The sequence below is a fragment of the Ambystoma mexicanum genome, chromosome 3p, assembly GCF_040938575.1.
Source record: "Ambystoma mexicanum isolate Mex_15411 chromosome 3p, UKY_AmexF1_1, whole genome shotgun sequence".
In the NCBI taxonomy this organism is placed as follows: Eukaryota; Metazoa; Chordata; class Amphibia; order Caudata; family Ambystomatidae; genus Ambystoma; species Ambystoma mexicanum.
The window spans coordinates 75,370,129-75,387,786 of NC_090925.1; positions in this window are offsets into that span (position 1 = coordinate 75,370,129).

Genomic DNA, 17,658 nt, shown 5'->3' on the forward strand with positions numbered 1-17,658 from the left:
CATCAACGTCAGGGGTCAAGTCCTAAAAATGTAAGTGAGGGGACTCATCAACAAATGGAAGGGAATGTGACATTGCCATAAATTAGCATATCAATGTTAAATATGCATATTTCATTAAATCGGCTTTACATAACCAGCCAAATTGCACAGGACGAATGGCATTTGCCTTTCATAAAAACAACACACACACGAAGCCCAGAGAGGATTTTTTCTTCTAATAGTTTTTTTTGAAAACGTTAAAATATGTGTGTGAAGCAATACAAATGTTTTTCTGGGACTTGCAGTACCGAAATGAGACATTTTACCTTTAGTCATTTGTTATTTTTCATCAAGTTATATACCACTGGTGAAGTGTCTAGCCTACTACTCTGACAACTGTAGTTCGATCCTCGGCTTTAATGCATAAATTCAAAGAAGACATTCAATGTTTCTCATTTTAGCTGGGGGGGACTGAGTCCACCCTCTGAAAAAAGTGGGTGGACTCCGTGTACCCTTGACTTGTGCCCTGATCAACGTGCAGTGTGAGATTGTCAGTAAAGTAAACTTGCTGCGCTGCCCGGCCAGCCTTCAAATAATTCCCCAGAGCCCTGTTATTGGGCCGTAGACAAAACCGACTCTGCAGACTCCCAAAGCCTGGATAATTATGGGATTATGGGATGCATGCTTGCAATTGCAGCTCAGTAGTAAGCTGCACTTGACTTCCAGTGTCTGACATGTAGCAGGCAGCAGGGACCTTCTCCCTGGGGATCGTCACCCTCCTCACTAAGTGCCCGCACTCTGCCGCTGGAGCACATAATAGGCTGTCCTTGCACCAGACTGGAGAATGAATGACTGACTCGAGACATAGCGCTGTGAGTCGCATTATTCTGGCCTGCCTTCTGAAATCCAGTACACTCACTTGACATGCGTGAAGATGTGGCGGAGGTCAGGACCCGCCTGGCGGAGCGCTGGCGCAGTGTGGGTGTGTCATTTGTGTGAGGTGTGGGGGGTCCTGAGAATTTACTTTCTTCTGGGAATGGCCAGGGAAGCTGCCATCCCACCATTATTTTTTTGCCAGAACATCGCTCTTCTCGTCTAGAAAAATCAAGAGCTGCCAGCAATGCAAGTGTTAATGAGCTCCCCACAGGTGGGTGATGCCTGCCAGGCACTTTGCCGCGTGTAATTCACATCGGAATTAGGGGCAGTGCTCGTGCACCTGCTCATCGCAAGTCCTGCTGCGTGCACAGAATAGCAGCACTGGGCCAATATTACAAGTTTTAATTCCAAAGCCCATGATGTGTGCAAGAAGAACGTGGATGACAGGATAAGGTATAAATGGAGCATCTTTGGACCCCCTGCCCTGGCCAGTGCTTCTGTTTGAGTACATGTGGGGTCTGTACGCATCACACCTGCCTAGCAAGCAACGAGAGCTACACAAAAGAGGGGGAGAATAAGAGAACTGAGGGAAGAGGGGCATGGGGGGCGGGTAGTTGGACAGTTCATGGGGAACATGGCCTGGGGCCAGTCTGACCTGCATACTGGTATGTTGCACGTGCCTGCTTTCTGGGTCTTACTGTCTTACTGGTCCTCGGGAGGATAGCTCAGCGGCAACGTGCTCGCCTTGGAAGCAAGACGATGCGGAGCAACACAGGTTCGATCCCCGGGTCCGCGCTTAGAAACCTCTGGGTATTAAGCGCGTTATAAATAACCTACCATATCATATCATATCTTACCCCACTTGGGTGCTAGGCCAGACTGGGGAGTCCCATCGATGCTCGGCTGGTGTGGGTTCAGCACCTGGGTGAGGGAGAGCCCAGCCGAGCGTCGATGCAGCAGGATCTACCCTGGACTGGCTCTGCTGGTCCTCTGGTCTGTGATGGTCACTCACTACTGTTAATGAAAAGGATGATTTTGTTCAGTTAAGTAACTTAGCCTGCAAGTCAAGTTACTTAACTGAACAAAATCAGCTTTTTCTTGAATTGTGCATTTGCAGCGGCAGCCAGTCCCTCAAATCATTCCCCAGGACAGACAGTGCTCTCCAGGACTGTCCGTCCAGACATTATGGCCAGTGTATGTGCACGTGTCTACCCTTGACGTGCACACATTGCCAGTGCTACCTGCTAGTGTAACGCAATGTGCAGCCTGTGTGAATACTTTTCAACCAATCAAATAGTGCAAAGAAAGTGCAATTCTTAGAAAATTTAAAATGATTTTAAAATTAGAAACGTCCAGAATTGCTACTTGTTCCCAATACTAGAAAGACCCTTAATATAGCCGTGTATCAATGTTATGTTATCTTATATTTGTATAGCACCTCCTGCCATATGTAAAGGCATCGAGGCGCTCTGATCAGTGACATATACAGAAGTGTTGTTATGTGCTGGAGTTTGCTGTGGAATAAAACGTCTGCGCAGTTTATCAGATGCATTCACCGAATTGAAGCCATTCGTAGGTTCTAAGTTTTCGTTTACCATTCCTGGCAGCATTCCTAGAATATTTTGGGTAAAATCATAAAGTGCAGTGTTTCTCCGTGTGTTTGTTTTCTGAATGCTATGCTAATGGGTTCCTATCGGGAGGATAGTTTAGGGTCAACGGGCTCACCTTGGAAGCAAGACGACGCGGAGCAACACAGGTTCGATCCCTGGGTCCGCGCTTAGAAACCTCTGGGTATTAAGCGCGTTATAAATAACCTATCATATCATATCATACCAGCACTACTTTCCAGACACACTTTGAGTAAGTCATGAATCATGACACACCATTGGTGAGTGATTTATCCGGGCCGTGTCTGTGCCTCTATTCTCCTTTTACAGCCCTTATCTCGGGTACATGTTGTACAGGTGACTTATGGCTTATGTTTAAAGAGCGTGATGATGTATTATGCAGGCTGTTATTGAGTGCGCTTAGCCTTTGGTGGGACATAGGGGAGCGGGAGAGGATGAGGGAGGCAACCGTGTGTGCACAGAAGCATACCAAAGTCTAGGTACCCAAGCAGCCCCATGCAACAGCCTCATCTGGCAGAACTAACAACCGACACCCCTCTTCCCCGTCCCAGTGTATCTTTCCATGTTCAGGTCCATGGATATCCCCAGGGGTGGGGGAAAGGAACGGTGAATATTATATCCATAATTGGTGGTTTACTCTCCCCTGCAAAGGACACTCCAACAGGCTTAAAGGTACTCCTCTGAGTGACCAGCCAGCAATCACGTCACGTTTTACAGTCTCTTTTCTTGACTTAACCTGTCTTTTCGGGGTAAATATGGGATAAGATTACTAATATCTTTTGGTCAGGGGCCATCTCTCTTAAGAATGGGCTTCTCACATGCTGGCAGCACGGTTTGCTAAATACTCCGCTTCCAGTTTAATATGTAACAATGAGAAGGCATTTCCATAGTGAAACACGTTTCTTAATCTTAAATACACCATTTGATTTCTTTAATCTGTGCTTGCTTATTTTTGTGGTATGACACCCAAAAACATCCTGCCATTCTAGTGCCACGTCCGTTGAGCATTTTATCCCAGAGCGTACTTTTAATTTATTGGCTTATCAAGCTGCTCAATAAAATGGCAGCACTCATTAGGAAACTCCTGGATATATGATATATTACTGATATATCATTTCTGGATAGCTATATAATCAATTTCTTTATGCATACACCATAGAACCAATTTTTCTAAATTGTTCACGGTGGGAGAACGTCCTCCACGCACACCCCTTGATGTAAGTTGGGCTCGCTCGCTCCAAAATTTGCCCAGAGAAATGTACGCCCCACCACCTTTCAAAGTCACCAGCCTCCACTGCTGTAGACTCACTCTCTGAAAGTAGGGGGACTGGCTACCCCAGCACAGGATCGATTTGAAATCCGGCCAGCACGATATTAAACATGAAACGTGACCAAATGAAGGTCCAGAGTACCCCACAGCGTCCGTGTCTTACTGCTGGGACTACTGGCATTATGATGTGGAGAGCAGGGGAACATACGCTATATGCGTACAGTACATTCGGGAGCTATAAGTGACTCACTGGTCTCTAAAGCGAGACTTGAGTTACCCGAAGGGCCAAAGCTTTGCAAAGAATTTAAAATGAAACTAAGGGACTGGGACAAGAGAAATAATTACACACACTTGCTGGGGCTTAAATCTCACCATCACGTTCCATACATGCTGTATACTCCGGGCGTGCCAGCCACAGCGTCTGCCCCTCGGGAAACCCCTGTAGATTTATACTGTTATTTCCATTACGTCGTCTGCTTGTTTTTGCAAATTCTGTCCCTGCTCTAAAAATGATGCGGTGTGAAAACTTTTGCGGTGGCTGTAAACATCCCAACTGTTTGGAAGCCGTGAGACATATACTCACTGAGTGCCCTGGCATGTCAAACACCATTGCACTAATTAAACCTGGCTGAATACATGATCAACGACTTGGCATCAATCAGTGACAGCGCCTTCTGGACCCACTGCTTGAGTACAAGTAGTGACAGCCTACATTTGGTCTCCTTTCGAGTGAAGGGTGGCACATGGCCTTCTGTTGAGGGAAGGGTGGGTGGCATTAGGGAAGGAATGATATCAGACCGAGTTATGCTGCCGGGGCCTGCATTTGGCATTATATGGCACATGGCCTTCTGTTGAGGGAAGGGTGGGTGGCATTAGGGAAGGAATGATGTCAGACCGAGTTATGCTGCCGGGGCCTGCATTTGGCATTATATGGCACATGGCCTTCTGTTGAGGGAAGGGTGGGTGGCATTAGGGAAGGAATGAGTTTCAATGCGAGCCTGCCTGGTCAGAGCGAGGTATGCTACCGGGCCCTGCGTTGCCTTGGGAGAGCAGCTGCAATTCTGCTTTGCTTTGCTCTGTCCGCTGTGTTTGAGATGTGCCGCATGTTCCTGAGTCGTTGTGTGTTCTGGTTATATTCTGGCTATGTCCATCCACTGTCATTCTAGCATTCTATCAAATGCTTTTGGACATCGTATGTTTGGGGGGGCTCTGAATATCCAGCGTTTACAATTGGAAATGATAAGTTGGCGTTGCTATTATGAATGTTGTAGTGTGGGTATAACCTAGCTTCAATTATTGACTTATTTTATTTCTTTGATTAGTGTAACACGCCGAGTGACTGAGTTTACTAGATAAAATATGTTGACTGTTATGTATGAATTGTTGAGTGTATGCGAGTTAGAGCTAAGGTGCAAAAGAGAGCTTTAACTGCAATGGTCAACAGGGTTAGAGAAAAAAATAGGGTGCATAGGATGGTAAGGAGATCGCTGTCTCTGTCTTCCCTCTGTTCACCCCTTTGCCTGGTTGCGCCTTGAAACACTTGTGTATAGCCGCGTTATAAATGCTTTATCATCAGATGATATCATGGGCTCTGTGCGAGGTGGTAAGAGAGACAGGGAGCAAGGGGGTGTCACAACAAGGGTGCTGCCAGTATAGGGCGCATGAATGTGCATTGTTGGGAGGATGAAAATAAATTCAGGGTGCGTGGCACAATGTATACAAGGGTGAGTGAGAGGAAAGTAGGGTGCAGGAGAGGAAGAGAAAGTGAGATGAGAACGATTGGTGTAGAGTGTGTGGTGAAGAGAGCGAGGTACACATAAAGAAGAGCGGTTACAGAGAGTGGGCTAGAGGCAGAGGGAGTGTGTTAAAGAGGGAGTGCAGTAGAGAGAGAGTGAAGTAGAGAGGTGGGACTATATTAGCGAGAGAGTGTGATAGGGAGAGAGAATAAAAGAGCAATTTGTTATTATTTGTGTAATCCTTCCTCATTGTTCTTTGAATTACAGGGTCACTCACCCCATTACTGAAAGGTCTCTTTCTGCTGAGGTAGCTGCTAACGGGCCCTTTTTGTGGCGTTTGGCACTGTATGTGCTATGGGTGCGGGGTGGAGGTGTCATGCGTGTCCAATGAGGACCTGCATGTGTGCTGACCAGCTCTCTTACGGGCAGAAGAGGCCTTCATTGTGCTGTGTAGCCTGAATATGCACAGTATATGAGATGGGGCCCAATGAGTGCCAAGAGGCCCCTGTGTGTGTGTGCTGAGACCCTTTTTGTGCTGAAGGGCCCCTTTATGTGCTGGCAGACCTTTGAATGTTGTGAGGAGATTCCGTGCATGCTGAGTGGCTCTTGTATTTCATGGGGCCTAATGTGTGCTTTGGGCCCCTCTAAGCATGGTTTCCCATTCGGTTCTATGTGATGGGTGAAAAAAGATCCATTGTGCATAAATGTTTGTGCAACTGGAGTTGGAAAAAAGATCACCCTCCTTTCCCTGTTCTCCCACCCACCTATGCCACTTGTTAACACTCTGGGGGACACCACCAGCACCCACCAATATTTCACAGGCCTCCCCGCTTTCATTATCTGGGGGAACTATGTGGAACTCCCATGACTCATCCACCCTCTCCTTACCTGACCCCCCTCCACTTCCCAGACCATTCCCTGCCTACTTGCCTTTTCCCTCCCATGTCGCCACTTCCCACTGCAACGCTGTCCTGTCCCCTTTCGTGTCCTGGTATTGTTTTGCAGTATGGGGTAACGCGCCCCATCTATGCGCCGCTACCAGTGTGGCAAGGGCCTATACCTGCCTGTATGAGTGGTGCTCCACTGTGTGCTGATGGGCCTGTAGTTGCTGAGGGGGGCTTGTATGTGCAGCAGCCTTTCATGTACTGAAGCACTCTTTGAAAGTGTTGATGAGTCCTGCATGCGCTGATGGACCCCATAAATGGACTGATCAACATTTTATGTGCCGAGGGGCCAACCCCCGCATGTGAATAAGGCCATGTATGGGGGGTGCATAGTGTGTGCTGAGTGGCCCCCGTGTGATCTGAGGGGCTCCTCTGTAATGCAGAGTCTCCTGTAGTGCTGATGGAACCTATATGTGTTGGGCAGTCCTTGTATGTGATTGGGCCCCCAGGAGGCCTTATATGCACTGTTTTGAGATGTGGGGCCACTACCTATGTGTTTGAAGGCCAGTATGTGCATTATAAAGCTCTGCCCGGGCCCTTTGGAGACTCGGTCAGATTGTCAGTACATATTTTGGCACAAGTGATGAGATACCTTTGAGAATGAGGTGCATTTGAGAATATGGTGATCTGCCCATTTCTCAAACTAATGCAAATAAAAAAGTGCATTATCTCAGCTGTTTTATTTGCATTAGTTTTTAAGAATGTGCCCTAGATGTGCATCTTGTAACCCCTCTACTGAAAAAGAAGAGCAGCCGATCTGCGCTCTGAAAAGCACCTATATGTATATGTGTGGTCTGCTTTTAAATTATAGACACACTGGGCCTAATTCAAGGAATGTTTTGCACTTTTCAGTGGTGCAAAGTTACTTTTCACTGGTGCAAAGTGACTTTGCAATGCCAAGAAACACCCTGATTCACAGAACAGTGCAAAGTGTCTTTTTTCCGTGCAAAGTCACTTTGCACGGCAAAAAGACAGGGTGAATCAGGGTGCTTATTGGCAGTGCAAAGTCACTTTGCACCAGTGAAAAGTCCCTTTGCACTGTGCAAAAATGTCCATGAATCAGGCCCACTGTGTGTGTTCTGCAAAAATGGGAGCTCCTGTATCATGGGCATTGTAGAGCCTCTGTGTTATGAAACCCCTGAATTAGCCTTATGGGCAGCCTCTATGTGCACAGTGACACCCCATAAGGTGTCTTACGACGCCCCTGCCCATACATGTACTCTTCATCCCTTATCATGATCCTCTCAAATGTATGTTGGGTCTTCCATTTAGGCCCTGTCTTCGATACCAATTTATCCTGACAATATTCGTCTGCAGTGAAACCCGCAAGCTCTTCATATTTGAAGATCCCACGCTAGCAATACACCTCTCCCCTCCCCTGATTCTCTGTAGTCTGCCTCTGGGGTAGTGTGTGCCTATCCTTCCAGGTGACTTATCGCTCTGAGCCAGCCCCATGATCCCCCACCCCTAACTTTAAAACAAAATAAAAATCACTTTAACTCTTGCTTCTGCCGAACCTATGTCTCAGATCAGTCTTGAATACAATAATGCTTTTCAATCGCTATTATTATCTGTGTGATTTAGCCAAATACACTTAGAAATAAGTGCGCTGACATAATGTCTCATCTATCAACCGCACTGTAACGCTCACCTGATTCCCACGGAGGCGCGGGTCTTGGCAGGAAGGTGTCCGTAACACGAAACGTGATGTGCAGGATTCGGTTGGCTTCTGGGGTCGAACCTCTCCGCACTGTGTGCCGAACTCGCAGGGTGAGGTTTCTGCAGGTGAAATAATATGGGGATTAAAGGTCTGGGTGGTCGAATGTCCCTATCTCTCTCCTCCCAGCTTGTCTGTTGAACCCCCCTCCCAGGTCAACTTGCTCACCTTAGATAGGTGAATGCTGGGCTCTCCATCTGCGTCTAGTGCAGGGTGCCGTTGCCAGTTCCTTCACTGGTGAAACGTTAGCCTCTTGACTTCAGAGGATGAGTACCGTCGTTGTCTGCACGACCGGTAAGTTTCTGGACACCTTTAGACTGTAAGTATGGCAAGCGCTCTTACTGTCTCTTTCTTTGTCTTTGCAGGCGACGATGCAGAAAGAAGAAATCCGGAACTCGCCACGTGCCGGTGAGTGTATCACTGCTGCTGTCTGTGCAGGTGAAGATGCAGCGTGAAGAATCCGAAATGCACAGCGTGCCGGTAAGTAGAATAATGCTGTTTATCTTTGTGCAGATGCAGCGTGAAGAATCCGGAATGCACGGCGTGCCGGTAAGTAAAATAATGCTGTTTGTCTTTGCAGGTGCAGCGTGAGACACGGCCGCTGCCGAGGGATCAGGTAAGCAAACACTGCGTGTGAAAGTTCGTTCTGCTAACCTGTTGTTTCTGATCTTTTGCAGGTGCTGATGTTGCTCGGGTACCGGAATGGTGAGTATACTTCTTGCAGGTTCAGGATCCAAAGAAGAAAAGCTGGAGCAGACTCGGTGAGCGTTCTGCTGCAGATGCAGAATAACGCGAAGCACGTTTCATCAATCGGGTGTGGTTTAAATAGCCTTGGAGTGATGAGGCGTCTCCTTCCACGGCCCCGCCTAGACAAGAAAAGAGTTCCTGCTTCCAGAAGAGTTCCAGTGGAGTGGAGCTGCCCCACCCAGGTAAGAAAAGTAGTCCCAGTTCACCGAGGACTTTTAAGAGTCTGGCAAGTCAGCAGCATGGTCTGCCGCAGGTAAGTCCACCCAAGCATCTTCACACCTAAGATGAGCCCGGCGCTTCCAGTGCCGGGAGCAAGGCTTCTGATGAGCCTGGTGCCACCGGCGCCAGGACAAGGTCCAAAAGGTCCCTGTGGGGACCGGCTGGTGCCTAGGATCAGGGTTAGGGGCCTGCTTCCAAGGACGTTGGACTGATCCTGACTCCTTGGAAGCAGTGATCATGACAGTATCCCCCCTCAAGGCCCCTCCTAAGTGTGCCTTCTCCGCGGGCTTTGGTTTGTCGGGGTGATTCAGATGGAATCTCTTGACCAGACGAGGTGCGTGGACGTGTTCTGAGGGTTCCCAAGACCTTTCCTGGGGACCGTATCCTTTCCACTCAACCAGATAGTATAATTTAGACCTGGAAATTTTGGAGTCTAGAATGTTCTTCACTTCAAATTCGAGTTCTCCGTCTACCAAAACGGGTTCCGGGAGTTCAGTCAATCGGGTTTCTGGTTGTACTGGTTTTAATAAGGAGACATGGAATACTGGATGTATTTTCATATGCGTAGGCAATTCCAATTTGGCAGCCACCGGATTAATTATGGCAGATATGAGGTAGGGCCCCAGGTATCTCGGGATGAAAGTGCGGGGTCCTTTTAAAGGCAGGTGCTTAGTGGATAACCAGACTTGATCTCCAACAGCGTAGTGAGGAGCCTCTTTACGTTGCCGATCGGCTGCCTTTTTGAATTGAGCTTTAGCTCTTTGCAGATGGGCAGTGGCTTCCTTAAAAGCACAGGTGATCTCCGAATGCAAGTGATCCACAGCAGGTGCTTCAATTTCTTGGGGAGGGTCCAGGTTGGAGGTTCTAGGATGGTGTCCATATAGCAAGAAAAAAGGCGTCTTCCCGGTTCCAGAATGAGTCGAATTGTTATATGCGTATTCAGCGATCCAAAGAATGTCCTTCCAGGGGTTTTCTGTTTGATGGAGCATGCAGCGTAGATATTGTTCTAGTGTCTGGTTTGTCCTTTCGGTTTGTCCGTCAGTTTGGGGATGGTGACTGGTCGAAAGTCTTACATCAACTTGGGCTAGACGACAGCAACTGCGCCAGAAGTGGGAGATGAATTGACTTCCCCTATCGGAGACTAAAACCGAAGGAAAACCGTGTAAGCGAACAATGTTTGTCAAGAATTCCCGGGCCAATACTGAGGCTGAAGGCAGACCCTTCAAGGGTATGAAGTGAGCCATTTTCGAGAATAGATCCACGACTACTAAGATGGTAGTATATCCCAAGCATGGAGGTAGGTCCGTGATAAAATCCATGGACAGGGTATGCCATGGACATGGAGGGATGTCAAGTGGCTGTAATAGGCCGGCTGGTCTTTGCTTTTGACTTTTATTCTGGGCACACACACCGCAGGAGATTACAAAGTCTCTAATATCCCTTTTCCATGATGGCCACCAGAAATGTCTTTTAATCTTTTCCATGGTTTTGGTAATACCAGGGTGCCCCTCCATTAGAGAGTCATGATAACCGGAGATTACTTGTTTTTGTAGTTTCTCACAGGGCAAGTGCAATCGTCCTCGGAAATATGGTAGATCTTGATCTACTGAGAAATCCTTTCCCTTTAATTGCCAGTCCTGCAAATCGGTCGGGGTTAGGAGCGATTTCACCGTGGTCTTGATGTCTTCAAAAGATTGAGTGCTGACCAAACCCAAAATCCTTTGTTCTGGGATTATGGGTATTGGATCTGGATTGATCAAATGTTCATCTACTCCCATCCGGGAGAGGGCATCCGCTTTTCCGTTCTTACTGCCTGGTCGATAAGTAATTATAAAGTCAAATTCTGCTAGAAACAGAGCCCAACGAAGTTGTCTGGAAGACTGAGCTTTGGCTGTCTTTAGGTATTGTAAATTGCGGTGATCAGTCATTACGGTGACTGTGTGTCTGGCTCCTAGAAGATAATGCCGCCAAGCTTTAAAGGCCGATCTGATGGCCAAAAGTTCCTTGTCTGTAATTGAATAGTTGATCTCAGGAGGCGAAAACTTGCGGGACCAAAAGGCAACCGGATGTAGTTGGTTTGTGACCGAATCTCTTTGTGATAACACTGCACCCACAGCAAGACTAGAAGCATCCGTTTCCATGATGTAAGGTAGTTCTGGGCGAGGGTGTTTTAAAACAGGTGCAGAGATGAATTTAGCTTTTAAGTCTTGAAAAGCTTGTTCCGCTTCAGAAGACCACTCAAAACGCTTGTTCTTTTTCAACAGAGCGGTGATGGGCTGGACTATCCGGGAAAATTCAGGAATGAATCTGCGGTAAAAGTTAGCGAATCCTAACATGCTTTGAACTCCTTTTACAGAGGTTGGTGATGGCCACTTGATAATTGCATCAACTTTCTTTGAATCCATATGGACTCCGTTAGGTGACAGTATGAATCCCAGGAACTCGACTTCCGTTGCGTTGAAGACGCATTTCTCAAGTTTAGCAAAAAGACTATGTTGACGCAATCTCTCGAGAACCTTTTTAACATGTCTCTGATGTTCTTCTTCAGATGGTGAATAGACGAGGATGTCGTCAATGTAGACAACTACACATACGTCAATGAGTTCTCTGAGGACATCGTTCATAAAATATTGGAAAGCAGCAGGAGCATTACACAGTCCAAAGGGCATCACTTGATATTCGAATAGCCCGTACTTGGTGCGGAAGGCCGTTTTCCATTCATCGCCCTCTTTGATCCGTACCAAGTGGTAGGCTCCTCTGAGATCCAGCTTTGTGTATATACAGGCATCTTTGACTTGGTCCAGGAGTTCAGGGATCAAAGGTAACGGGTATCTGTTTTTAATAGTGATCTGATTCAGGGAGCGGTAATCTATGCAAGTCCTAAGGTCTCCTTCCTTTTTCGGAACGAAGAACAAAGCCGATGAAGCTGGAGATTTTGAAGGACGGATGAACCCATTAGCTAGGTATTGGTCCAGGTACTGTCTGAGGTGAACGTTCTCTGGCTCGGTGAGGGCATAGATCCTGCTGCAAGGAGGGGTTGTTCCAGGTATCAGATCTATTTGACAATCGTAAGACCTATGAGGAGGTAGGGTGTTAGCTTGATCCTTCTGGAAGACGTCTTGGAACTCCTGGTATTCGGGAGGCAATTTGAGAATCTCCTCAGAAGAGATCGTCGCCAGTGAAACATCAGGTTGAGGATAACAAGTGGTAGAACACTCTGGAAACTGAACCGTTTTTGCTCGCCAATCAATCTGAGGGTTGTGCTTCTCTAACCAAGGGATTCCCAGAATGATCTGGAACTGAGGGGCCTTGATTACATCGAACACTATTCTCTCCCGATGTCCGTTATGACTCAACAGCGTCACTTCTTGGGTGGCATGCGTTACTGGTCCGGAGGCTATCTCCGTGCCATCCACCGTAGTGATGACGTCTTTTACTGCCTTAGGGACAAGGGGTAGATTCATCCTTGATACCATTTCACGGTCCACATAGTTACCGATTGCTCCGCTGTCAATGTAAGCTTCAATTGCATGCAAACGATCCGGACGTTCAGGACTAATGAGGACCATGGGTATCACGAAATGCGAGGTCACGGGACAGATCTTAACGCTCGGCAAGAGGACCTCTACTCTTGTCGGGCGAGGTCGTTTCCCTGCTCAGGACTTGTGGTACAGGTATCAGCGGCTCCTACAGTCTTCTTAGCTGGTTTCACGGGACAGTCCCGAAGAAAGTGTCCTGAATTACCGCAATAGAGGCATAATTGCAGCTGCCTTCTTCTTTCCCGCTCTTTCTGGGTTAAAGGTCCTCTCATGCCCCCTATTTGTATGGGTTCCACAGTATCAGCTCCCTTATTCGAGGTCGGTGGTTTGGTAAACACTCGGGTATCAAATCTGGAACGATCTGCCTTCCTGTTCTGTAGTCTATGGTCTAGTTGGACAACCAAGTCAATATAGTCTGAACATTCTTGTGGAGGATTCACAACCTGCGCTAGCACATCCTTGAGCTCTCCACGCAGGCCTCTGTAAAAAAGCGTTATTCTCTTGTCCTCGGGCCATTGTGTTTCCACTATGAGTCTGTTGAAAGAGGCTATATAAGCCAAGAGGTCTTGGTTACCCTGTCGTAATGAGAGAAGTTCATTATCCAAGGCCTGCCCTTGTGCATGTCTTGCGAACAGTTTCTCCATGCTGGACTGGAAGGCTTGAAAATCGTGTAAAACCGGATCATCCTGGGTGACTAAAGGGATCGACCAATCTGCAGCACTGCCACTGAGATAGGAAAGCACGAAAGCTACCTTGGCCTGGTCCGTTGGGAATGCAGCTGGTCGACACAAGAAATGTAGGCGGCAATGGTTGATGAACACTGCGAATTTCTTTGGATCACCAGCAAAGCGTTCGGGCGGAGCCAAGGGCACATTACCGGGCAGATTGATTTGCACTGGGTTTGAAGCTGATGCAGAAGGATAACTCCCTCCTGGAACGGGCAAAGGTGTCTGTCCTGCCTGAGTTTGTAACAACTGCCTAGCAAGATCCTCGGTTCGCTCCTTAGAAATTATCAGTTCTCTTCTTAGGGAGCTTGTTTCCTGGCGAGCTGCATGTACTTCTGCTCTTAATTCCCCAAGCAACTGGGCTAGTTGATCGGTATCTGAAGTTTCCATTGCGCCTGGGTAGGAGTTTAGTGGTGGGCTTCGCGTTCTGTAACGCTCACCTGATTCCCACGGAGGCGCGGGTCTTGGCAGGAAGGTGTCCGTAACACGAAACGTGATGTGCAGGATTCGGTTGGCTTCTGGGGTCGAACCTCTCCGCACAGTGTGCCGAACTCGCAGGGTGAGGTTTCTGCAGGTGAAATAATATGGGGATTAAAGGTCTGGGTGGTCGAATGTCCCTATCTCTCTCCTCCCAGCTTGTCTGTTGAACCCCCCTCCCAGGTCAACTTGCTCACCTTAGATAGGTGAATGCTGGGCTCTCCATCTGCGTCTAGTGCAGGGTGCCGTTGCCAGTTCCTTCACTGGTGAAACGTTAGCCTCTTGACTTCAGAGGATGAGTACCGTCGTTGTCTGCACGACCGGTAAGTTTCTGGACACCTTTAGACTGTAAGTATGGCAAGCGCTCTTACTGTCTCTTTCTTTGTCTTTGCAGGCGACGATGCAGAAAGAAGAAATCCGGAACTCGCCACGTGCCGGTGAGTGTATCACTGCTGCTGTCTGTGCAGGTGAAGATGCAGCGTGAAGAATCCGAAATGCACAGCGTGCCGGTAAGTAGAATAATGCTGTTTATCTTTGTGCAGATGCAGCGTGAAGAATCCGGAATGCACGGCGTGCCGGTAAGTAAAATAATGCTGTTTGTCTTTGCAGGTGCAGCCTGAGACACGGCCGCTGCCGAGGGATCAGGTAAGCAAACACTGCGTGTGAAAGTTTGTTCTGCTAACCTGTTGTTTCTGATCTTTTGCAGGTGCTGATGTTGCTCGGGTACCGGAATGGTGAGTATACTTCTTGCAGGTTCAGGATCCAAAGAAGAAAAGCTGGAGCAGACTCGGTGAGCGTTCTGCTGCAGATGCAGAATAACGCGAAGCACGTTTCATCAATCGGGTGTGGTTTAAATAGCCTTGGAGTGATGAGGCGTCTCCTTCCACGGCCCCGCCTAGACAAGAAAAGAGTTCCTGCTTCCAGAAGAGTTCCAGTGGAGTGGAGCTGCCCCACCCAGGTAAGAAAAGTAGTCCCAGTTCACCGAGGACTTTTAAGAGTCTGGCAAGTCAGCAGCATGGTCTGCCGCAGGTAAGTCCACCCAAGCATCTTCACACCTAAGATGAGCCCGGCGCTTCCAGTGCCGGGACCAAGGCTTCTGATGAGCCTGGTGCCACCGGCGCCAGGACAAGGTCCAAAAGGTCCCTGTGGGGACCGGCTGGTGCCTAGGATCAGGGTTAGGGGCCTGCTTCCAAGGACGTTGGACTGATCCTGACTCCTTGGAAGCAGTGATCATGACACGCACACTGTTTTATGGACACTGCCTTTTTATTTTAGAAGCCCCAAGGTCACCTAGGGACCACGAGCCGCCCCTTTGCGAGGTTCCCGTATGTGGATTTATCTGAAGCAAAGGACACGCGCATACTCGTTCTCCATCAATAGTGGAAGTGTAATTCAGGCCACTTGGACACCGTACATATGATTCGTTTTCTTATTTGCGAAAAATCCTACCACTTCTTTCTTTTAACATTATCAAGCGGCCTGGTCTCTTTTTTCCACCTTCAGTCCCATGTTCGCGCAGTAGTGCCTCGCTACTTCTGGCACCAAATAATCTCTTGCTGACGTCACCTGCTCCTGACAGGCTCTGAAGAAGGTCTCGCCCCCACACTGCCCCTGCCCTCGCATTCGACCTCCTGCTACAGCAGAGAAGTGGGGCACACGAGAAGTGATTAGCTTATAATTAGCACCGGGCTCATTCCTATGTGTGGTTCCACAGGGGAGATGTTTTGCTTTTTTTCACAGCTCGTTGGAGATTGCACAACAATGAACACTTACATTTAATTCACTACCTATCTTGCGGTGCAGTGGAGGCGGGATCGATCAGAGGGAATCCAAAACACATCCTGATATATTTCTGCTTTTTTTCGAAGATGGCAGGTGAGGTTGTGTTTTTAACAGCACTTTTGTGGGAGTGTAAAAAGAAAAGAAATATACCATTCCTAGTGTTTGAATGCTTTTTCGAGAGTTATAGCCATCGACGCAAACGCAGCTGCCCACATCCAAGTTAGTCATTGTGTACACAGTAACTGACACAAGGAGGGCGTGTCTCTGTCAGGATTGGGGCGACTTGTGTGCAGTCTCTGTACACAACACTGCCCAAGCCTGTCACTGTCAGCGAGGCCCTCCACCATCGACTTGGCGGCCACTTTGTAACTGTAATTCTGTAACCCACACTCTCTTTGTATTAAATCTACAGACAGTACCATTTGAAGCAGTGACGCATCTATCGTTCTTTTGCGCCAATATTAGGATTTTAGCCCCTAGAAATGTTCCCTGTCAGCAAGCAGGAAGCGTGCAAGGTTTGTCACCCAAACGGAGCAACATGGCGTGGCCAACAATTAGTGTGCAACTTCTGCTTACCCCCAAGGGCAGTCAGTCACTCACCTATGGCCCCGTCTGCAAGTTTAGGACTATAGCTCCTTGAAGTTCATGCAACGATCAACCTGAGGTCCAAGGCACATCAGTGCCGCAAGGCGGGATAGGAGTCTGAAGAGGTCACGACTTCCAAAGCAAATGCAGTTGCATTTCGTGGCAGTAACTCCGCCAGACGGGATAGTTCATTTAGTTTTATAGTGCTTGGAAATTCAGGCAGCATTTAGTCTACAATCCAAAGTTTTCTTCCGTAGTTGCATCTCTGGCAGCAGAAATGGGTGGCGGTCCCGTCCCTGGATACGACTACATGTTGCGAGACATGAAAAACTCATCCAGACGTGGTGCATTAGTCTGCTACCCACCAGGGCGGTGACACATCCATATAACGCCTTTTCCTGGCATGATGTAGATTGAATGAGTTCCTACTTGAAGGACACCTGGGTGCTGCGAAGGGTGCTGGTGTTTGTGTATATGGATGTGTGTCTGTGATGGTGTGTGTGGTGCCGTAGTTATGGGGCTGTAACACAACCAGCTGAGTTGTGTGTGTGTGCACCAGGGGTAGAAGGACAGGGGTGCATTGCAGCAGTAGAGCACTATAGCAAACCTCGTGCTGAAGTAGGAGGGGGTTGCAGGTCAGGGTATAGGCGCATTTAGGCATGGCTACATCGCCTGTGGGCTGTCTTATGTCATGTGAGGTTAGAGATGGACATTAGAGCTGGGGATGGCTGGGTGGTTGTTGGTATGGAAGTGGAGGCTTGGCTTGTGATGATTGAAGCAGTGTGTACAGTATGACCAAGCAAATAGAGAACAAGAGGACTGAATATGTTGCATCATCATGATCGCAAAGGACATTGAGCGCAGTATTCAAATGTACATTGCATTATGTGGGTTTCAGTTTCTCTCTAAGTTTTCAAAAGGGAGGAAGTGACCGTAAGGGAGCTGTGTTCCTGCAAAAACTGTCTTTCCTGCGGGCCTGGCACATGCTCTCAGAGACTGCATAGGAAAGTCATTCTTTGCTCAACAGCCCAAACTTAAACAATGAAACTGTCCAAAGCTGTATATATGTCTCATGCTTTGCACATATTTTACTGTCAGGGTGACTATTCTGACAGAGGAAATGAGCACCATACCCAGCGTGCATTGCATGCTCCGAAGGAATGCACGTTTGAATTACTAGCACAGACACGTTTGAGAAATTGGTGGTCATTCTTATGTTCCCAAAATTCACTTTTTTGTTTTGGTTTCATAATTTTTATTACATATTATAATATCAACAAATGGATAAGCAAACAAACAGTAGTTCATAATAATGAAATATGTCTTATGCAAATGATCTCCTGTGCGAGTACATCCTTCTGCGCGCTCCACACACCACCAGATCTCATTAGATCTAGTGCCCCGCCATTGTGCTCACCACCTCACATAGGGTCC